Below are 25,491 nucleotides of genomic sequence, written 5' to 3'. Positions count from 1 at the left end.
CCTATATGTGAACCTATTGTGTATCAGCCACTGGCTCTGTTGCCAGCAGATAACAAAACATCACAGCTGGATGTTTTGTGGAAGACATCCCTACTCCTTCACTCTCAAAGGCCATCATGGTCTGGTATGATGCAGATCCTGCATCTTCTAGATGAACACCCTGGGAGAGCTTCAGTAACATTACTTCCAATGATTGATCTTGATCCCAGTGATGAATCCTGCATATACTCAACATTGAGGTTTGTGACAACTCAAGCTCTGCAGTATGATGTGACCCCTGTTCTGACGTTCGACCAACCCCTTCTGGAAAGCCTTGACCATCATAAGTTAAAGGGAAAATTCGCCCATTTTCATGTGAATGGTATATCAGGGCCGAGTATATTAGTAGTCTATTGAAAAAAGCCCCCCAAAAATTGATCCGAATTGGCAGAGAGCACAATGATTTCGGATTTAAACTGATGACGCGGGGCTGACGTAGCCGTTTTTACAGTTCCTACAGGCCCCAGGATGCATTGCGCGGGGGGGTACGCTCTGCAGCCAGCCTGCCCAGATTCCGAGCTGCTCGCGTTACCATGGTGACAAACACAGCACGGACCTGACCCGTGTAAGCAGTACAGTAATAGCGCGCTTCGTATTATTTCACTGTTGGACTACTACCACAAAGAAAACATGCCGTCCTATAATGTGCCTAGATTCGCCAACTTTAGGAAACAGAAAAGAAGCAGGAGTAAGCGTAAGCTGAAGATACTAGGCCCTACCTGTTGCCTATTCACCGGCGTGATGCATAGCCCCAGCCCCGGGAAAAAGAATCCGAATAAAGGTAAGCTAACGTGAGCTAAATTGCATAGTAGCCTACTGTAGTTAGTATCAGTGTTTCCCCTACATTAATAACTGTGCTGCCCACACCGCTGTTGAATATTGTGTCCCGGTGTAAGGCTGATAGATGGGGCAAGGAGGAATTAGTCTACCGGTTGTAGCTGTAGCCAAGTTACCTTAGCCGCTAAGCTAAAGTTAGAAGTGAACTCGTGAGGGGGGCAGTAGGCCCCTCTGTGTATCCTTGAGGAAGATTTAGTTGCATTTGCAAGACTGTTTGTGTGTGACTGTGTGTTTGTTTTCCATGTGCATGGTTATTAGCGATGTCGTTAAAATGATCAGCTTTCCAAAACCATAAACAATTGCTATGCTGATGGTGATGGCTGGGTGATTAGCACTGATGTCCCTAGTCTTGTGTCGTCTTGGCTCTCCCTAATGCAAATGCATAGCCACACCCTGGCATACAGTATGCTTGGCTGCTAATATAAACATGATGTCTTCTTAGACAAAAGACTACTATTGTGTTAGTGCACTAACTGACTGACCTATCTATGGTTACATAGTGGTTTGTCTGTTTTATATATTTATTGCAACAGCAACATTATCTTTACAGTATAACACATTGATTTTTCTTTTGTCATCTCTTCAGTGCTGGCCTTGTGATACAATCATAATTTGTCATTTCAGGTGAGGTCCAAAGGAAGATGGTGTATTGTCCGAGGACCACGCACTCTGTTGTGAAGACTGTTTACATCCCGCACACACGCACCACTTCAGAGCATCCCTCGTAGAACTCGTCATCACATGAAGAAGAGACTGCTGCCTGCAAAGTGCTGTCATCATCACTACAGCTCCCTCAGCCTGCCCTCCCTCACAACATGTCCAAAACCAACTACAGAAGAAGCTGCTGCTAAACATCACTCAATATTTCAACAGTAACTTGACGAAGGAAGCATTATGCTACAATTGTTTTTCCCAACACACTGGAAACTCAAAGCTTTTGAAAATGTTATTTTTCTTTTTTACATTTGTATATGTACATACTTTACAGTTGTGTGTAGAATAATGCACACTGTTTTACTTGCTTGTTATATTAAACTCTATCTATGCCTTATAAAGTGTTTGATTCTCTGAAACTGTTTCACTTTTAGTTGATAAGTCAAACCTATGTATTAAAATGGTTACCTATGCAATGACAAAAAACAATCATGTTTATACAAAATTATTTTTATTTGTAAATACAGTCAAGGAGAATTGACACATTTTCACATGATTAAATCTCAATCAGTGTCCATAGTTAGCAGCAGTATTTACAGGTCAAAATATTTGATCATAGCTCATCCGTAGCTTCTACGTAGCGTCTTCTTCAGCCTGTCGCCTGTAGTGACCATTTGGAGATGGATATTTGGCTCTGATGCGCTGTATGACACAATCAGGTAAGACGATGCGGTCCCCTTGCCAAGTATCTCCCCTTTGGAGCACCCACTCAATCAAGAACCGACGTGTGACAAGTCGATTATGTCTAAAGGAATTAAAACACAAAACAAGTGGTTACTCTCCACAAAGCTATAATGTAACAATAGCAGCCAATGTAAGAACAAAAGACTGGTCATTTTATTTGACCTGTTGTAAAGGGTTCTTCTGAAAAGTGCTATAGACATGCTAAGTGCAACATCAGTGCAATGGCTCAGACAACACAATGTGACAAAGATAACGTTACAACATGCTAGAAAAAAATAATGTTACTCACTCAATGATCATCTGCCCTCCCGGTCTTGCTGGTATTTGTTGTCTTTTCCAAATTATTTTTGGGATATTGAAAATGTCTCTCGGTTTCTAATGGTGATCCAGTTGTATTGTCTTACAAGGCTAACCCTAACCAAGGCTGAAACAGCTGCAGCCTCGGCCTCTCTGCATACTGTATTTCCTCGCTGAATTTCTTCAGCAGTGTAGGCTTCTCTGGCCCAACTAAATACCCTGCTGGTTCATTCCAGTCAGCCAACACACTTTTTAAAGTATCCTCATCCATATCGTCTGTGCCCGTGTGAAAAGATGCAATTTTCAATGCAGGAAATGATACAAGTAAACTGTCACGGACCATGGGCATGGACAGACGGTTTGTTTTGGTTCGCACGTGCTTTTAGAGCCCGCCCCCTGGATTCACAGGGAGGGGGGTTGGTGAGCTCGGCTCCAAGAGTCTGTAGTCTGCACGAGCTCTTCCTTGACACGGAAACGTCACAGAAACGTCACCGGTGAATGGATTTTTGAAGCTCGGCCCCCGCGAAACGGACGATGTTGAAAAAATACACGGGGATATAATGCAACCCAAAGGATATTATGGTAGATGAGTTAAGGTTGAAAATCGGCGAATTTTCCCTTTAACTTCTAATACAAATGTTATACTTTTCATGTAGACTTTCATTGTGTAAAGTTTTAATGTGGTAGGAGTAAAGGTAAAAATGAAGCCTATGTGGATATATTTTGGGTAGCCTATATTTGATTAGTGTATAGCTCATTTGCATATAAAAATTATTTTTCAAAGAAACTTGTAAGACAAAAAATGGTGTATCACAAACCATGCAAAGGTTTTATTTTGGGCATTTACGATTGGTGTATAGCTTCATTTGCATATTAAAATTCATTTTCAAAGAAACTTGTAATACAAAAAGTGTTAATTATCATGGATACTTGCATTGTGTAAAGTTTCATTTTCATAGGACAAAAGGAAAAAAATAGCCCTATTGGGATGTATTGGTGTCTTGCCTTATTGGCACACATCTCGGATTGATGAGAATTAAACATATTTCCTCGACTAGGATTTCTTAGGACTTTTAGTATGTTGTTCTGGACACCTCATAGAAATGATCTGAGCTGAAAAAAAATATTTTACAATTTATTCTATGAAAAACGCTATAGCCTGGTTCTAGCAGCGGCATTTAAAGTAGAGGGCCGGCACTTTAGGTTCAAATTCAGCACATGAACAGCTATTTTGCATTTAATGATAATTGCACCAAAATAGATATATACATCTTGTTTTATCACAATAACAAAGACAACCAAATAGTTTGCTATTTCCGCTGTGATAAAAATTATGATAAAACATAAAAGCTCATTCTTATCTTGTAAAGGTAAAAACACATGTTCCCTTTTTATATTGTGCAAATTTAATAAGAATAGAATTTGCTACTAAAAAAGTGTCACATTATCTTAATACAATCCTTTCTGTGACTTTGTAGCGTGTGGATGAAAGTGTCTGTTGTGTTACATTTGCTCATTGGCCATTTTGCCTGCAGAGGATGGTACAGTGAATATATTAGACAGTGGTCCACTGGGGCTGGTGGGCACGGCCTGTCTGGAGTTTTGGTACCTGGCCCCCGCTGCAGCTAATGGGTCAGAACTGCGCGCTCTGCTAAAGAACAGTGATGGAACGGTAGAAATCTGGACCTCACCTGCCCTCCCCATAGATTCCTGGAGACAAGTGTTTGTCCCCTTGAATGTCATCAAACCAGGAACTCAGGTAAACTGGCTTATAATCACATACAGTATTTGTATTGGAGAATTAAAATTGGTTTTGTTTCATTCAAACCGATAATCTTCTTTTATATCAGCTTGTCTTTGAAGCAGTTCAAGCTGTGTTCGGGGAGGGACAGGTCATGTTCAACCGGATAGGTATAAGGAGAGGCTCATGTGGTAAATATTTTTTTTTTACTCTTCTTTTACTACATTAAGAACAGACTACTTTTGGTCCAATCAATTCATAAAAAAATCATAATTCAATCATTTGAATCAGTAGTGTTGTACACTAATATCTACACTTTCCAGATAAGTGTCGGTAAAACTGCAAAATCACAAACTTTCTAAAGCTAAAATATTTAGAAGATTGTTTAATTTATGATATATCATAAGTTCACAATTTTAGAAAGTGTGTCAGAATGTTTTTCTTTCTTTAAATGCATAATAATTAAGATAATATTAATCTGTATACTGAAAAGTATCAGGTGACTACTTGGACTAATGTTGGACATCCGAGATCATTAAGTATAGTCCATACATATACGTACGTTGTAATACTGAACATAAAAATGCATTCAATTTAGTAATAGTCATGTGGCTTAGTTAGATGGTGTTGTTGTGATCATGAAGTGTTTTTGCTCTTTCACATTCCCTACAGGAAGCCAATGTGAAACAAACACAGAGTTCTGGACAGATGAGTCCACACGCTGCTTCTGTTCTGGTGGCCAGCTGTCCTGCTCTCTCTCTCAATGCCCTCAGGGACAAATCTGTGGTCCTCAAAGAGGAGACTCCAGTGGGACGTGCACTATTCACAGTCACACAGACTGCAGCACTTTTGATGGAGTGCTTTTCCGCTTCATGGCCCCCTGCTCTTATGTACTGGCTAAGACCTGTACACCCACTGATGCCGTGCCTGAGTTCAGTGTGGAAGTTGTCAATGAGCAGAGAGGGAACTCATCCCCGCCAACTGTTCAACAGGTCATAGTGGCTATAGGGCAGTTCAGAGTTTCCCTGCTGGAAAAGCAGACACACCGGGTTGTGGTGAGTAACTTTTTTAGTTTTGTTGTGTTCTTAAATATACAGCATTCCGATCCCCAATGTATAATAGCTACATTAACTAACTTAAAAAATAAGTTGTGTAAGGCTGTGTGTACAACTTCAGTTTTGAGGCAATTTGCCATTATGATGTAGTGAGTAGTATTGGGCTAAGTAATGAAGTGGATTCAGCAGTTGCCATATCTGCAGCCCATTCAACTGATGAGTTTGCTGTTAAACGCAGAGTTATTTGACATGTCCTGGAACTCCTAGAGAACTTGACTGCCTTATCAATTATATATTTATTTCCAGAGTGTATACAAACTGTCAGTGAGTCATTATGAACGGCAGTAAGAAAGTTTACCAATTATACTGTTCTTCAGGTTGATGGAGTCTGGAGGATGCTCCCACTGAGCCTAGGCAATGGTACGCTCGACATCAAGAGTAACCCTGTTGCCATCGTACTGGGAACCAGCTTTGGTCTTTCAGTCTCATATGACAATGCTGGTGCTGTCCATGTCACCCTGCCTTACAAATACTCTGATAAAGTCTGTGGCATGTGTGGAAACTTCAACCGCCTCACAGGAGATGACTTCAGGATGCCTGATGGTACAAATGCCCCAAATGCTACTGCTTTGGTAGATAGCTGGAAGACTGTGCAAACCAGCTCCTCCTGTGAAACCATTCTAGTCTCTCCTCAGTGTGACCCACTTGAGGAGGCCGAGTATGCCAGTGAGCTGTACTGTGGGGGCCTGCTCTCCATTACTGGGCCCTTTGCTGACTGCCTGCCAGTCCTGGTGTCAGAGAGCTACTTCAGGGGCTGTGTGGTTTCCATGTGCCGTACTCATGGTGACCCAGCCGTGCTATGTGACACATTACAGGTCTACGCTGATATCTGCCAGGAGAGCGGCATTGACATCACCACATGGAGGAACTCCACATTCTGCAGTATGTTGCTTAATTGCTTCCTGCATTCACATCTGTAACTGCACATATTTATAACATATTAGCATATGTATAACAGTGGTAAATAATGACTATAATAATACAATAACAGTTCAGGTCATGACCTCTCCTCGTTCATACCCTTTCCTGCGCCCCTCTCAGCTATTCAGTGTGGTGAGAACAGCCACTATAACTTCTGTGCTGATGGCTGTCCTGACGTGTGCTCCAGACTGGATATAACTGGTTCCTGTGGAAGCTGTGAGGAAAGATGTGAGTGTGACCCAGGCTTCAAACTCAGTGGGGGAAAGTGTGTTTTAGCAGAGGACTGCGGTTGCTGGCATAATGGAAAACACTATGAGGTAAGTGAGGGGCAAATGAACGGGGAGCCGTGTCATATTCACACTTCTCCAGTGCTAGAATGTCTTCACACAACTCCCTTTTTGCTTGCAGAAAGGAGAATCATTGTTGGAAGGAGAGTGTGTGCAGCAGTGCCAGTGCATGGGTAATAATGATATGCGATGCACCACAATGCAATGCACACACAATGAGGTTTGCAAGGTCAAGGATGGGATCAAAGGCTGCTTCCCTTTTAATCCTGCCACTTGCAGTGTATACGGCGATCCACACTTTATCACTTTTGACGGACTGACTTATGATTTTGGAGGAGGGTGCAGTTACACACTCACTACAACGTGCGGAGGAGAAAGCTCAGTCCAGTTCGAAGTGACAGGACACAACATGTATCATCCCCTTCATAACTTCACCCGCTCAAAGCTGGAAGCGGTGGCTCTTCAGGTTGAGGATCTAAACATCACCCTACATCAGAGCAAGGATGTCTATGTAAGCATAAAAACTCTACACATCTCAAATACAACTCTTCTGTAGCATGAGGCTGTTGTGAAATATGTGCAGGACACTGGACAGTTTCAATGCACGCAAATGTGGCTGGTGACCTACAAGAGGACTGTTTATTTAATCAGGAGAGTTATTGTTGTGAAAAATCTGGAAGTCATTCATTAATCACAGCAGTAAATAACTTTCTTATCAACACAGTTATTATACTATGTCAGGTCATTGGAGGAAATCACATGTGTGTCAACGTGGACTTAGAAGAACACACAATCTACTAGTTGAAAACTTGACTAATTAGTTGTTCTATTCCAGTAATTAAAAAAAAACTTTAGTGCTTTGTTTCATGCAAGGCAAGGTAACTCAGTTTTCAATCAAATAAACTAATTAAAAATTATTGACTGTCCTCTCTTCAGGTGTATGATAGCCATGTCCAACTCCCCTATTCCACCAATGGTACATACGGCTCAGTATGGGTCTACATGAAGAATAATTATATCATCTTGGAGACGACTTTTGGCCTCAGAATGATGATAGATGGGGAGAACAGACTCTTCCTGCAGGTGGATGAGCATCTCAAGTATGAACTGTGTGGACTGTGTGGCACTTACTCTGGACAACAGGATGATGACTTTGTAATCCCGGGAGGCCATGCTACCAGGATATTTGAGTTTGGTGACAGCTGGAGGGTGCCAGGCAATAATGAGTAAGTTATTTTACTATACTGTACATATATCTGCAGAAATCTTAGCACAAATTAAATGAATATTATGACACTTTAATAACTCCATGGAAAAACAGACTATTTAGACTAAGGCACTAATTATATTCCCATCAGCTTCGACTGGACTTTGTGTTTAGTGCTAATTAGTAAATAGTAGCATTACAATCTGCTTACCAAATATGGTGAACATTGAAAACATTATACCTGCTAAATCAGCATGTTAGTTAATAATCCATTATCATGCACACAATCTACCAGTTATGCTTGGTTAGTTTATTAATAACTACATAAAAACACAATCATCAGATTGATGGGGAGCAAATTGCTGGCTGAGTACATGTACATAAAACTGGTTATATTGACATAAGATAATAAGCTTACAACCTGGCAAAACAAAATGTATAGTAATGAATGCATTAGAAAAAGTTGTAAAACAGTTACAAATTCTTGATTAATTAAATTATCAATCATTAATAATTAGGCACGAAAAATCCAAATGACTAGATCTTGATTGAGCTTTGTTCCCCAGGTGTATTTCTCATCCAAATGATCCAAGACGTTGTGATTATAACGAGGAGAATGAGGCCTACAATGAGTGTTACAAGCTACTAGGGGAGCCTTTCAAGCCTTGCCATGAACAAATTCACCCCAGCATCTACCTCAGTAGTTGTGTATATGACTACTGTGCCACAAGTGCTGATCAAGTCACCCTATGTGAATCTCTGAAGTCCTATGCAGCAGCATGCCAGGTTGCAGGAGTGGAGCTACCCCACTGGCAGATGGACACAGCCTGTGGTGAGTGTTAGTCAGACATGGCAATGATGATGATGACAGTATTAGTTGTGATTTTGGCTGCGACTAAATTGATACATTGTCTGAACAAAATACAATAGTCATTTATTAGAACTGTAGATAAGTTCAGACTGTTACATGTGTATGACTTATTGCTTGTCTTTACCAATAATAACTTCAGAAACTCTGCGCTCTGTTGCTCTTGCGGCACAGAGCCGGCCCAATGCCCAATGCCAAGTACGCAACTGCCTAAAAATGCCTGAGAGAATATTTTTTATTTGCTTGTTTGTATGTTTTGTTTGCTTGGAGGGGATGGCCTAATGCAAAATACTTTCTATGATACCAAAAAGGGTAAGATGCTCAACTAATTCTTCTTTTTTATGTCCACCTTTCAGCTGAGTCCCCAACCACAGCAACTCTTCCAACAACTTCCCCTACATTTCAAACACCAGATCAGACAGCTGCTGAAATCCTCCCCTCACACCCAGGTAAGTGCACAGGAAGCTATATTTTATGGGCCACTTTTTTTGCGCCAGAAGGCTTGAATGTGGTTACAAATTAACCTTTGTGCCCCGTCCAATAAATGTGTAATATGCAACTTATAAATGGTAGTTGAAGTTACAGATTGTCTATATTTTATTTTCAGGATGTTATATAAGGGCCTCAATACTTAACTAATGTAACTTTTTTTTTAAATGTTTCCCTCGTAGTCTGCAATATCGACTGTAGCTTCGACAGCAATCTTTGTAGCTGGAATCAGATGATCCCAGATGCTTTTGACTGGACATGGCAAAGTGGTTCCACTCCCACCCTGAGGACTGGGCCCTCTGCTGACCACACTGGTGGTAATACAGTCTTTCTCTGTGTAAAATTTGAAATGGTGACATATACCATACAGGTGTAATGATAAAATATGTATATACAAGGATATCAGACAACTTTGTTGCATTAAGATAAATAGTTTTTAAAAAAGTTTAAAAAAAAAGAACATGGAAAAATAAACACACTCTTGTCTTTGCCATTTTTCAGTTACGGATACACATAAGCCCCTTTTTCACCGCAGGAACCTTCCCAAACAACGAGTCTGCTATGCGAAAATATATATTTTTTAAGTACAGTTAGGCAGTTCCTGGCAGTTTTGGTGGAAAAGCACCTAGTGACACTAGTGAAAACCGATAGGTAAAGCAGTTCTTCCTTGTCAAACCGGAATGGTACACTGATAATACAAAGTCTGGGCAAGAGTTGGTGATGTACTATATTTCATCAAGACATGGATATTTTTCCGTAAGTGCTAGTAGAGCTAATGGTTATGAATAAAGTAATAGTTTACCTTTCAGTGATAAAAAGTAATTGTATTGAAACATTAAGCGACTATTTTCAGCTGTAATTTGACATGCCTTGAATGTGGATTTAAACATGAAATCACAACATTACGTAAGAAAACTTGCTCTGTGTTACCTACTTATTTAACTCCTTTGCATTTTACCAGGTGGCTACTATCTTTACATTGAAGCCAACAGTGTGTCACTTGGAGACACAGCTCGTCTCATCAGCTCTGAGTGTATTGTCTCCGGTCCTCAGTGTCTGCATTTTTGGTACCACATGTATGGTACAGCAGATACAATGGGCCTCAATATCTACTTGCTCCAGGACCGAAAGGCTGACACTGTCTGGTGGAAAAGGAATGATCAAGGAAATATGTGGCACCTGGCTCAAGTGGACTTGACAACAACTGGAGCTTTCCAGGTGAGTCACCAACCTAAGAGGTTTCTTCCCCTAATACTGTATGTCCCATGTAAGAAACTTGTAGAGCAAAACATACTATCTACAACAATACATGAGTGTAATATGACTTTATGAATCTGTTTAGCATAACTGGTCATTTATGCTTTAATATTACCCTGTAAACTTCCTTTTAGATCCTTTTTGAGGGGCGGAGAGGTTCCAACAATCAGTCTGATGTGGCCATAGATGATATATCGCTTCAACATGGGCACTGTACAGGTAATTTCCTCCGTATGACCATTAGTTTAGTTAATACACATTACAACTGATCATTGATATTACTTACTGCATTTAATTATTCAATGTGGTTAGATACAGATTCAGTTAACCAAACAACCCCTGCTCACACAACTTTCTTTGCAGTTGCAACAGAAGGTCCAGAGCTTCCTAAAGCAAACAGCTCAATACCTACACGACCACAGGCATCAACTCCATCAAAACCACATCCACCATTGACAACTATCTTTACAACAACTGCCCATACAACCTCTAAGACACTAGCAACAACTGCAACCTCAAATACTTCTGATGTTCCGCCAACAAGACCAGAGATACCACAACCTACAACCATAGCTCAACCTCAACAGCCATCAACTGCAAGACCACAACCTACAGCAGAAACTCAGCCACAGCCACCAACAGCACAGCCTGAAGCAGCAACCACAGCTCAATTAACACCTCAACCAGAACCTACAACAGCTAGACCAAAACCACCAACAACAGCTCGTTCCCAACCTCCAACTGAAACTCAACCACAGCCACAAACAACATTCAAACCACAAACTCCATCAACAGCTAGACCACAACCTACAATTGAAACGCAGCCACAAACGTCAACTCCAGCTAAACCACAACCAACAACCACATCTCAACCACAACCTCCAACAACAGTAATACCAAAACCTACAACTGATACTCAACCACAGCCACAAACAGTAAAACCACTAGCTCCAACGACAGCTCAACCTATAACAACAGTGAGACCACAACCTACAACTAAAACTCATCCTCAACCACCATCAACTACAAGACAACAACCTACAGCTGAAACTCAGCCACAGCCAACAACAGCACAGCCAGAAACAGCAGCCACAGCTCAACCACAACCTACAACAACAGCTAGACCACATCCACCAACTGAAACCGAGCCACAGCCAACAACCACAGCGAAACAGCAACCTTCAACAACAGCTATACCCCAACCTCAAACTGAAACTCAACCACAGCCACAAACAGTAAAACCACAACCTCCATTAACAGCTAGACCACAACCTACAATTGAAACGCAGCCACAAACGTCAACTACAGCTAAACCACAACCAACAACCACATCTCAACCAAAACCTTTAACAACAGTAACACCAAAACCTACAACTGATACTCAACCACAGCCACTAACAACCCTTAAACCACAAGCTCCAACGACAGCTCAACCTACAACAACAGTGAGACCACAACCTACAACTGAAACTCATCCTCAACCACCATCAACTACAAGACAACAACCTACAGCTGAAACTCAGCCACAGCCAACAACAGCACAGCCAGAAACAGCAGCCACAGCTCAACCACAACCTACAACAACAGCTAGACCACATCCACCAACTGAAACCGAGCCACAGCCAACAACCACAGCGAAACAGCAACCTTCAACAACAGCTATACCCCAACCTCAAACTGAAACTCAACCACAGCTACAAACAACAGTAAAACCACAACCTCCATTAACAGCTAGACCACAACCTACAATTGAAACCCAGCCACAAACGTCAACTACAGCTAAACCACAACCAACAACCACATCTCAACCAAAACCTTTAACAACAGTAACACCAAAACCTACAACTGATACTCAACCACAGCCACTAACAACCCTTAAACCACAAGCTCCAACGACAGCTCAACCTACAACAACAGTGAGACCACAACCTACAACTGAAACTCATCCTCAACCACCATCAACTACAAGAGCACAACCTCCAACGGAAACTCAGCCACAGCCACAGACAACAGTAAAAACACAAACTTCATCAACAGCTAGACCACAACCTACAATTGAAACCCAGCCACAGCCGACAACCACAGCTAGACAGCAACAAACAACCACATCTCAACCACAACCTTCAACAACAGAAATACCAAAACCTACAAATGATATTCAACCACAGCCACAAACAACAGTAGAACCACAAGCTCCAACCACAGCTCCACCTACAACAACAGTGAGACCACAACCTACAACTGAAACTCATCCTCAACCACCATCAACTACAAGACCACAACCTACAGCTGAAACTCAGCCACAGCCAACAACAGCACAACGGGAAACAGCAGCCACAGCTCAACCACAACCTACAACAACAGCTAGACCACATCCACCAACTGAAACCGAGCCACAGCCGACAACCACAGCAAAACAGCAACCTTCAACAACAGCTATACCCCAACCTCAAACTGAAACTCAACCACAGACACAAACAACAGTAAAACCACAACCTCCATTAACAGCTAGACCACAACCTACAATTGAAACGCAGCCACAAACGTCAACTACAGCTAAACCACAACCAACAACCACATCTCAACCAAAACCTTTAACAACAGTAACACCAAAACCTACAACTGATACTCAACCACAGCCACTAACAACCCTTAAACCACAAGCTCCAACGACAGCTCAACCTACAACAACAGTGAGACCACAACCTACAACTGAAACTCATCCTCAACCACCATCAACTACAAGAGCACAACCTCCAACGGAAACTCAGCCACAGCCACAGACAACAGTAAAAACACAAACCTCATCAACAGCTAGACCACAACCTACAATTGAAACCCAGCCACAGCCGACAACCACAGCTAGACAGCAACAAACAACCACATCTCAACCACAACCTTCAACAACAGAAATACCAAAACCTACAACTGATACTCAGCCACAGCCACAAACAACAGTAGAACCACAAGCTCCAACCACAGCTCCATCTACAACAACAGTGAGACCACAACCTACAACTGAAACTCATCCTCAACCACCATCAACTACAAGACCACAACCTACAGCTGAAACTCAGCCACAGCCAACAACAGCACAACGGGAAACAGTAGCCACAGCTCAACCACAATCTTCAACAACAGCTAGACCCCAACCTCCAACTGAAACCCAGCCACAGCTGACAAAAACAGCTCAGCCACAACCTCCAACTGAAACACAACAACAGCCACAGACAACAGTAAAACCACAAGCTTCATCAACAGCTAGACCAAAACCTACAATTGAAACCCAGCCACAGCCGACAACCACATCTCAACCACAAACTTCAACAACAGCTATAACCCAAACTCCAACTGAAACTCAACCACAGCCACAAACAACAGAAAATACACAACCTCCATCAACAGCTACACCACAAGCTACAAATGAAACCAAGCCACAACCTTCAACAACAGCTATACCACAACCTCCAACTGAAACCCAGCCACAGTCGACAACCACAGCTCAACCACATCCTACCACAACAGCTAAAACACCAACAACCGTTAAACACCAACCTCCAACTGATACGCAACCACAGCCACAAACAACAGTCAAACCACAAGCTCCAACCACAGTTCAACCTCAACCATCAACAACAGCTCGACCACAACCTACAGCTGAAACTCAGCCACAGCCAACAACAGCACAACCAGAAACAGCAGCCACAGCTCAACCACAACCTACAACAATAGCTAGACCACAACCACCAACTGAAACCCAGCCACAGCCGACAACCACAGCGAAACAGCAACCAACAACCACATCTCAACCACAATCTTCAACAACAGCTAGACCCCAACCTCCAACTGAAACTCAACCACAAACAACAGTAAAACCACAAGCTCCAACAACAGCTCGTCCACAACCTCCAACTGAAACTCAACCAAAGCCGCAGACAACAGTAAAACCACCTTCATCAACAGCTAGACCACAACCACCAACTGAAACCGAGCCACAGCCGACAACCACAGCTAAACAGCAACCAACAGCCACATCTCAACAACAACCTTCAACAACAGCTATACCCCAACCTCCAACTGAAACTCAACCACAGCCACAAACAACATCAAAACCACAACCTCCATCAACAGCTAGACCACAACCTACAATTGAAACGCAGCCACAGACGTCAACTATAGCTAAAACGCAACCAACAACCACATCTCAACCACAACCTCCAACAACAGTAATACCAAAACCTACAACTGATACTCAACCACAGCCACACACAACAGTAAAACCACAAGCTCCGACCACAGCTCAACCTACAACAACAGTGAGACCACAAACTACAACTGAAACTCATCCTCAACCACTATCAACTACAAGACCACAACCTACAGCTGAAACTCAGCCACAGCCAACAACAGCACAACCAGAAACCACAGCCACAGATCAACCACAACCTACAACAACAGCTCGTACACAACCTCCAACTGAAACACAACCACAGCCACAGACAACAGTAAAACCACAAGCTTCATCAACAGCTAGACCACAACCTACAGCTGAAACCCAACCACAGCTGACAACCACAGCTAAACAGCAACCAACAACCACATCTCTACCACAACCTTCAACAACAGCTTTACCACAGCCTCCAACTGAAACTCACCCCTGGCCACAAACAACAGTAAAACCACAACCTCCATCAACGGCTACACCACAACCAACAATTGAAACCAAGCCACAACCTTCAACAACAGTTATACCACAACCTCCAACTGAAACCCAGCCACAGTCGACAACCACAGCTCAACCACTTCCTACCATAACAGCTAAAACACCAACAACAGTTAAACCCCAACCTCCAACTGATATTCATCCACAGCCACAAACAACAGTCAAACCACAAGCTCCAACCACATCTCAACCAGAATCACAAACAACAAATAATCAGCCGTGGCCACAAACTACAGCTCAACCACAACCTACAACAGCTAAACCACCAACTACAGTTAGACCCCAACCTCCAACTGCTCAGCCACAGCTTACAACTACAGCACGTCCACAACCTCCGACCACAGTTAGACCCCAACCTCCAACTGAAACTCAACCACAGGCACAGACAACAGTGAAACCACAAGCTTCTACCACATCTCAATCAGAGTTACAAACAACAAATAGAACATCACCTCCAGCCACTGCTTCACCAACAACAGCTATTCCCCAATCTACAACAGCTACACCACAGCCCACAACAATATTGAGACCACAACCACCAACAACAGCCAGACCACAACCTACAACAACAACTAAACCACATCCAACAACAGCTAGACCACAACCATCAACTACACCAAGTAAGTTAGACGTTTTCATTTCCTTTTCAAACATAGACTGGTGTTTTCATTATGCATAATTTACACCTCATATTCTAATTATCAATGGTAAATTTACATTGGCTATAACTATACAGTAAAATGTACAGTATATATATAGAGAGATAAGGAGTGGGAGAGAGTACATTGGCGGCTTAGGCCCTTTTGTTTGTCATTTTAAGCCTCATGACTAAGATACTCTGTCTGTACCGTTATGTCTCTCTCTAGCACCCTCTTGTCCAAAGAACAGTCATTACACCACTTGTATCCCTGCCTGCAGTCCAATCTGTACACACTTGAATGGCCCACCGCGCTGCAGTGAGAACAATAATTGTGTGGAGGGATGTGTATGTGATGAAGGCTTTGTGCAGAAAGGGAGAGTGTGTGTGCCTATCCAGCAGTGTGGATGTGTAGATAATGATGGCACCAATCATCAGGTAAGTGGCAGTACAGAATGTGAATAAATGGCAGAATGCATATTCAATGTTGATTTTCAAATACATAGGATTATTTCCTAAAAGCCACAGCACCTTTGCCAGAAATAGGCATGCGGACACTGAGGTCCGATCAGTATGATGACTCTCTTTTTCCTGTCAGTTTGATGATGTGTGGTACACCGATCACTGCAGTCAAAAATGTGAATGTGAGAAAGACGATGGCATGGGGGAGATTGACTGCGACGACAAAGATGAGTGCAATGGCAATGCTGTCTGCCTCCAAAATGAGGAGGGTGCATACTACTGCCAGTCTACAGGTGCTGTAATTACCTACATTTACTCAGTGTTGTTGCATCTTAATTATGTTATCTTATTTACTAATTTGTTAAATGCTCGACACTTGTTGCTCCACAGGCTTCAATGAGTGCACTATCAAGGGAGACCCTGAGTACAGAACATTTGATAAAATGAAGCACGATTTTGAGGGCGAGGAGTCCTACGTGCTGGTCCGGACCAACAACTTGCCAAATAACCTACCAGATGTCTACATCGAGGGTATCAATACACCGCGCCAACATGATGGTGGGGATGAAGATGATGATGATGATGATGATGACAAACATGATGACGACAGTGAAGAGCGACACCACAGATTACAGGAGCTTAAGATCAGAGTATACAATCACACTGTGGAGTTCAGGCAGAAGCGGTGGCTGATGGTAAGTATCAAGGGAATTCTAAATAACATACTGCCTCCATCTCATTTTCCTATGGGGCCTATTCAGGACAATATTTTGTTCATGGGATAATTTAATCATATTTTGGCCTACCCATAAACTTTTTTGGAAGTGTTGAGGGAAAAACAAGTGCTCCTCCACATTTTCTCTGAGAGGTGTTACGACAGTTTTGAGGCAGATGATGTGATATGTGCTAAATTATGTCATATTCCTTACTGACACTTCACACATATTTGTATGGGTATGAGTGAGCAAGAGAAAGAGAGCATGTAAAAAGCCTGCAATATTAATGTAATATTTATTTAAAAATCAGTCAGAGCTAGAGTATATAATTTGAAGGCCTGCATCCAGTATAGTGTCATCATAGCTAGGGGACACTGGAACTCAAGCTTGAGCATATGTACGCAGTGAATGCCAAGTAGTTCTTATTGATATACTGTAGCTTACATTGCTTTTACATTTGCCATACAATTGTAAATATTTGTTGAAAAAACCCTGAATCCATAATCCAAACAAATACTGACAATACTGCCACAGTTAAACATTTTGACCGAATGATATGGGCTCACTGAAAAGTTATAACAAGTAATTCATACAGAGATGAGTGTCTGTACCACATTTTTTCATCTAACCATTGCAAATATATATATATATATAAAAAAAATCAGGGGCTTGCCAAAGTAGGTAGGGCTCATCATGTCGGTACCATGAATTTCTTCTCCAAATTGCATCCAATAGTTGTTATGATACTTAACTTTGAACATTGTTGATCCAACCAACAGACTGACACTGCTATATCTAAAGTCACCCTGGTAGCTTCCATACACACAATATACTGTACATATAAATTCAGGAACCAATACTAGATTAGACAAATCTACTTTGATATAATAAATAGCATTGACACAACAATATATCTGCTTCCCTTCAGGTGGATGGAAGGAGAACCAACACTCCTGTCTCACCAACCTCTGGTCTAAACATACAGGAGCATTCCTCTCGCATTTACCTGAAGACTGACTTTGGCCTCTCAGTGGAGTTTGATGGGCACAGCAAAGCAGGTAACGCATCTTCTTCTCATCAAACTGGCCTAATAGAATTAACAGTAGCCTATTCCTGAAGATTGTTGGAGGCATTACAGTGCATATATTTCCATCCCGTGTAAAACGAATGAGCTCTTCTCTCTGGGAGAAAAGGAATTGATCAACTTGTATTTTTGATGTTGTTTTCCGCAGAGATCATTCTACCACGTATATATAGGAGGAAGGTTGGCGGTCTGTGTGGCAACTTTGACGGTCATAAGGGGAATGACTGGATAAAGCCGGACGGTACAAGGGCCAGAAGTGTTCAAGAGTTTGGAGAGAGCTGGAGAGTGTGACCATCAGATGGATGTTAGGTCAAGGAATGGACCTAAAATATAAAAAAAATAATAAAGTAAAAAAAAATGCCCAAAAATTATCTTTAAACATTTTTAAAAAATAAAAAGATAATCCCCAGTCAAGGTTTTGACTGCTGGTAGAAACATTTCTGTGGCAGCTAACAAGAAAACTACACACTGATGATAACATGAGTCACTTTAAAAAATAAGAAACAGACAGAAGGAAAACTGATTTTCTTTTCTTTAATAGACAACACACCCTCACCCAAACTTGAGCTGACAAACATGGCAAATGACCAGTGGCAATGAAGCTAAGTTTTCTTTACCTTCAGCTTCTCAGAACCACAAATACAGGAAAATTACCCCTTCTTGCTGTTATACACAACATATGTCATGGTCAAAAGACTTATATACTGCACCTACATTATTCTTGGATTTTACTTTTATTACTTATCTGATGTAAAGATTGTAAGTCTATTTATTCTACTATTTTACTTTTACTACTCTTTAGTTAACTTTTTTCCAGAAATGTTTGGACTCTTTGACAATATATCAGAATGTACTGTTTGTGTCATTGCCATGCATACTATTTCTACAAAGGCAATTTCCTTACAGCTGTGTGTATATAGTGTATGCCAATCTTACATACGATACAGTGTCTTTAAATAATGTTTATGCTTGACAAAATATTGGTCATCTATCATTATTTTAAATTGTTGGAAATAAATTAAATGTGCAATAAATTATTGTTCAAAATGTTTTTTGCTCTGTTTTTGAATGCACAGTGCTTATTTCCAATCCAAGAGTAGCTACAACAACATTCCTAACATATCTGCAGTCTGAATGTTTAACCTATTGTCCATTGTAACACTAACACTGTATCACTGTAGAAAGTTTAATTGTTACTGAAAAGGAAGGAGAAAAGAAACTCTTAGAGAACTTCTGTAACATGATATTTTGTGAGGACAGGTTTGTTGCATGTTTCTAGCAGACAATGGGATGATTCTTGGCAGGAATGTGTGATTGTAAAAGCCCTTGGTGCTTATGTGTATTCAGAAATTAGCCCTGGTTACATTCAGCAGTCACACAGTCATGGATTGGTTTACATTGTACTTCTTTCTCCTGTTGGGGTTGCTACCACACTATGATGGTGAGTAAATCATTATGATATTTAATATTGAAAAGTTTAATTTAGTTATGTCATGGTGTAATTATCTTACAACAAGGATTATGAACAGTGATTTAACTGGCTGTTTAACTTTATTTTATTGTTATTTGCCCAGATTGGGAAAAGTTGATTGTTAATTATTAAATAATTTAAGTACTACATGATGGGGGGAAAACTCCCTTTAAAAAATTAAAAAAACACATGGAATGTAGTCCACCAGAAATTATATTTAGGCCCTTCAAGGATCACAACCTGGGTGGACAACCTGGTCAACTACCTGCTGGAAAGCTACAGGGGGCGGAAATAGCAAATCTGAACCACAGTTTAAGGTGAGGGTAAATTGAAATGTTTTAACTTATAGATATCATCTTGAAAATGTACCATTTGATTACTGACATTAAAACAATGATTGTTTCGCATTGAAGTTTTTTTTCCAAAAATGTGGGAATATAGCCTATAAGCAAATTTGGCACATTTCACTAATTATGCAAAAAAGTGCATATCTTTAAAAACAAAAATCTAGACTTTGGATAACGCCAGAGTTAAAATCTTTATTGCATTTCTACAAAATGTTTGTGTCCAAACAGAACAGATTTGGGATACAGCCTTTTTTAATTTTATAAATCAAAAAAATACTATGTACAGGTCTTAAAATTGCATTTTCATAATGTTTTTCAGAAGAAAATGTCTCACAAATCAGACCATAAACGACAAATGAACAAATCCTTCTGTATTAACCTTCAGAATAGTGCTAATAATGATTATTGAAAGTTTAGTTCATGTAAGAGCTTTAGAAGTTGAAATGTTTGGTTCAGGGTATTGAAAGAAACTATCAAACCATGTCTATCTAACCATTATCAAACCAAAATTATGAGACAATTTCTCACAGAGGAAGTTTGTTATGTAGAAACTTTATAACTAATGTGTTGTCAGAATTCAATAAAGACTTTAACTCTGGCATTATCCAACATCTAGATTTTAGTGTTTTAAAGATATGCAAATACGCATAATAAGTGAAATATGCCACATTTGCATATATTTAAACAAAAATGAAAAATACAAAATATCATTGTTTTAATGTCAGTAACCAACTGGCAAAGTTTCATGATGATATATTCAAGTTAAACTATTTCTATTTTACCCTCGCCTTAAACCGTGGTTCCGATTTGCTATTTCCGCCCCCTGTAGCTTTCCAGCAGGTAGTTGACCAGGTTGTCCACCCAGGTTGTGATCCTTGAAGGTCCTAGATATCATTTCTGGTGAACAACCTTTTACAACATTCCATGCCCATACAATCATTTTACCCCTTGGGTATGACTCTGTGGTTGGTTATTGAAATAAATAATGGAAAATAATTGAATGCTCAAAAGTGCAGTTCCACTGAACAATTAAGATCTTGCCTGACCAGGATATTGTCCTTGGGTGCTTAGTTTTATTTCAAGCTAAATCACATAATTGTTTTATAGGTCATAGGCAATTAAAGTAGTAAACATATTTCATGTTGCAGAGAGGTCATTAATCAGTGCTTATTGTACAGACCTCCGGGTGAAAATGACCCTCATGAATAAGTACTCAGAATAATAAATTACTCATTCATTTATTAAGTTGTTATTGTTATCTAAATTAAGAAAATATGTAAATGGTGTTGTCTGGACAGAGAAGTAATCCCTTTAGCTAGCATTAGCATGTTGCTTTTGCTGTACCAGACAGTTCACTGTGACATCAACGCCAGTCTCCTTCTCTCTTATCTTACACAAGAGCTCTATTCTAGTGTCTTTATTTCCTGATTCCAATAAAGTGATTTGTCACTGTGACTTTTAATTTTCTAGCTCAAACAGAAGCTCCCACAACGTCAGCTCCCACAACGTCAGGTAATATCCACAACACCACCTCATTCACTGTACCCTCTGCCCCCACTCCTCCAGTGCCACACAGTCTGCCTCTGCCTCAACCCCACAATGATCAGCAACAACCCTTTCATTTCTCTCAGCTGTATCCACCAAGCATTAAAGCATTTTCACCACTCATGTTCCGATTTGGAGTTGGTCCTTGTCCACTTACTGTATCAACATGGACATACAGCACTGCCAGACAGCCATAGGATATTATCACTCTCAGCTACAATCACTAGTAACATTATAACTGCACTACCTGCTAGCTTTACTGTTATGATGATTCTGTAATCCACCAGTGTCATCTTGTAATAATGATGCAGATGGATAAAAGGTATTGTCATAGTTTGGTACATTGTTGATGTATACAGCTGTGCCGTGCGTGTTGCAGGCTGTGCAGGTCCACCTGTGCGGTGCTGCTCTGGTAAAAACAACAACTGTTCTGGAGGACAATGTTTCTGTGACGAGTTCTGTGAGAGATTCAACGACTGCTGTCCTGACTACAAATTAATCTGCACAAAATGTGAGTGAAAGTGAACCGATGAGATAGGTTTTGTGTGATTTATAGCGAACATGTTTCTGTGGCTTCTACCATTTACACTAATATATACCGCTCATCCACAGTCTCTTCAACAAAAGCGCCCAGTACAACATTTGCAGATATGGGCACAACTTCAGCGTCCGCAGTCTTCAGTTCTAAAACACCCAGCACAACAGACAGCACTGCAACATCTAAACTCATGGAAGAGAGTAGTACTTCAGCAACGGCAGTCTCTGCTACAACATCAACTAGCCAAATAAGCAGTGGTACATCCAAACCAGCCGATGTAAGCACAACACCAGTTGTCAAAGTCTCTACTAGCACATCTACAACCTCTTATACAACACCACAAAGCACAGCAGACACCAGTGCTATCTCACCGCTAACAGATATCGGCACAACTTCTGCAGCCATAGTCTACAATACTACAGCACCTCATGCAACAGGCAGCACTGCAACATCTGCATTGGTGGAAGAGAATAAAACAAATGGCAGTGCTAGACCTACTTCTATGCTTGCAATCATCAAAACGTCTGCATCTACATCCTCTGATACAACAGCACCAAGCACAACAGACAACAGTGCTACGTCAACGCTAGAAGATATCAGCACAACTTCAGCACCCAAAGTCTCTGCAACTACAGCAACTAGCCAAACAAGCAGCAGTACCTCTACACCAGAAGAACTTAGCACAACGCCAGTCTCCCCAGTGTCTACCACTGCCGTACACAGCCCAACTAAAGGAAGAGCTACTTCAAAACCTGCAAATATTAGTCCAACTGCAACATCCACAACCATCAGCAGTTTTACCTCTACACTAGGACATATCCCCCCATCTTCATCATCTGCAGTTTCCTCAACAGCACCCAGTACAACAATCAGCAGTGCTATCACAACGCAAGCAGATATCAGCAAAATCTCTAGTGCAACCAGCAGCACTGCTTCATCTACACTGGTGGAAGAGAGTCTAACTTCGGCATCCACAATCTCTGATACAACAGCACCAAGTACAACAAACACAATAAAAGATATCCTTCCATCTTCGTCATCTGCAGTCTCAACAACAGCACACAGTGCAACAAGCAGCAGTGTGACATCTACGCTGGTGGAAGACAATACAACTTCTGCACCAGCCATCTCTGCTATTACAGCAACCAGACAAACAAACAGCAATGCATCTACAACAGCAGATGTGAGCACAACACCAGTCTTCACTAGCTCTACTACGATAGCACACAGCCCAACAAACGAAAGTGCTACCTCAATACTTCCAAATATTAGCACACACTCAGCCTCTGATACAACAGCAACTAGCCACACAAGCAGCAGTGAATCTACACCAGCAGATGTGATCACAACACCAGTTGTCACAGTATCTATCACTACTACATCTACAACCTCTGATACAACACCACAAAGCACAGCAGACAGCATTGATATCCCACTGCTAACAGATATCAGCACAACTTCAGGATCGACAGTCCACAATATTAAAACAACGAGCACAGCAGGCAGCTCCACAACATCTACACAGGTGGACAAGAGTAAAACTTCAGCACCAGCCATCTCTGCTACTACAGTAACCAGCCAAAAAAACAGCAGGACATCTACACCAGCAGATGCAACCACATCACCAGTCTTTACAGACTATACCACTACAGCACACAGCCCCAAAAAAGGAAGTGCTACCACAATACATGCAAATATTAGCAAAACTTCAGCATCCATAGTCTACAATAGTACAACATCCAGTGCAACCAGCAGCACTGCTTCATCTATGCTGGTGAAAGAGAGTACAACTTTGGCATCCACAATCTCTGATACAACAGCACCCAGTGCAAAAAACAGCAGTGCTATCTCAACGCTAGCAGATATCAGCACAACTTCTGCATCCACAGTCTACAAAACTACAACAATCAGCACACCGGGCATCACTGCATCATCTACATTGGTGGAAGAGAGTACAACTTCATCACCCGCCATCTCTGCTACTACAGAAACAAGTCAAACAAACAGCAGGACATCTTCACCAGCAGATGTGAACACAACACCAGTCTTCACAGACTCTACCACTATAGCACACAGCACACAAAAAGGACATGCTATTTCCTCAATACATACAAATATTAGCAAAACTTCAGCATCCACAGTGTACAATAGTACAACTGCTTCATCCACACTGGTGGAAGAGAGTACAATCTCTGATACAACAGCACCAAAAACAACAAACACAAGTGCTTCCTCTGCTCTAGCAGATATCCATCCATCTTCTTCATCTGCAGTCTCAACAACAGCACACAGTGCAACAAGCAGCAGTGTGACATCTACGCTGGTGGAAGACAATACAACTTCTGCACCAGCCATCTCTGCTACTACAGCAACCAGACAAACAAACAGCAATGCATCTACAACAGCAGATGTGAGCACAACACCAGTCTTCACTAGCTCTACTACTACAGCAAACAGCCAAACAAACGGAAGTGCTACCTCAATACATACAAACATTCCGACACATTCAGCATCCGCAGCCTCTGATACAACAGCAACTAGCCAAACAAGCAGCAGTACATCTACACCAGCAGACGTGATCACAACACCAGTTGTCACAGTACCTATCACTACAACATCTACAATATCTGATACAACACCACAAAGCACAGCAGACAGCAGTGATATCTCACTGCTAACAGATATCAGCACAACTTCTGCATCCACAGTCTACAATACTAAAACAACAGGCACAATAGGCAGCTCCACAATATCTACACAGGTGGACAAGAGTACCTCAAGTGCTACCTCAACCCTTACAGATATCAGCCCAACTTCAGCATTCACAGTCTACAATACTAAAGCAACCAGTGCAACAGGCAGCACTGCAACATCTACACTGGTGGAAGAGAGTAAAACCTCAGCACCCACAGCAAGCAGCCAAACAGACAGCAGTGGTACCGCTACACTAGTAGATATCCCTCCATCTTCATCATTCTCAGTCTCCTCAACAACAGCATGGAGTGCAACAAGCAGCAGTACTGCCCTATCAGAAGGAAGCACTACTTCAGTACCAACAGTCTCCACAGCTACAGGTTGGTCTTTATGATTTGTCCCCCCTGAACCCATTTTAAAAATCCACATTTGAAGAAATACATTTTTTTAAGTCACTGTTACAAAATGCCTTGGGAATTTTTTCTCAAAACTGTAATTAATTATAATTAGTCAGTCACTTCCTTTGGCACGCTCTCAGGCTTTTGATCATTTTTCTTATCCTCTTAGCAGGCGCACTGACAGAAACAAGTCCAGGAGGACCAGCAGAAGAGATGAACGCTGGACCTTCCAACACAGAGACAGATTCCACAGACAGCACCGGCTCAGCTAAAGGTAAAAGTGGAATGGATATTTGCACTTCATTATCAGTTTTAATGGTCAAATGCGTTTTCTATTTGCACCTTTCTTTTTTCAGATGCCCAAATAGTGACTGTCCACCTAAAGGTTTCAGTTTTATTAAGTAAAGAGGAAAATGAAGA

At 41.3% G+C, this 25,491-nt stretch overlaps 1 long non-coding RNA gene across 1 annotated transcript; it reads left to right on the top strand.

Annotated features, from left to right (window-relative positions):
- The first annotated feature begins 571 nt into the window (after positions 1-571).
- Positions 572-1,931, top strand: LOC307255040. The gene is made up of 2 exons (XR_013845009.1): positions 572-820; positions 1,501-1,931. It is a non-coding gene; the product is annotated as an uncharacterized lncRNA (long non-coding RNA).
- The last annotated feature ends 23,560 nt before the right edge of the window (positions 1,932-25,491 follow it).

This window comes from Ammodytes marinus (genome assembly GCF_949987685.1).
Source record: "Ammodytes marinus genome assembly, chromosome: 9".
NCBI classification, from domain to species: domain Eukaryota; kingdom Metazoa; phylum Chordata; class Actinopteri; order Uranoscopiformes; family Ammodytidae; genus Ammodytes; species Ammodytes marinus.
Note: the sequence above shows the minus strand (reverse complement) of the source record. Positions and strands in the feature narration are given on the sequence as shown.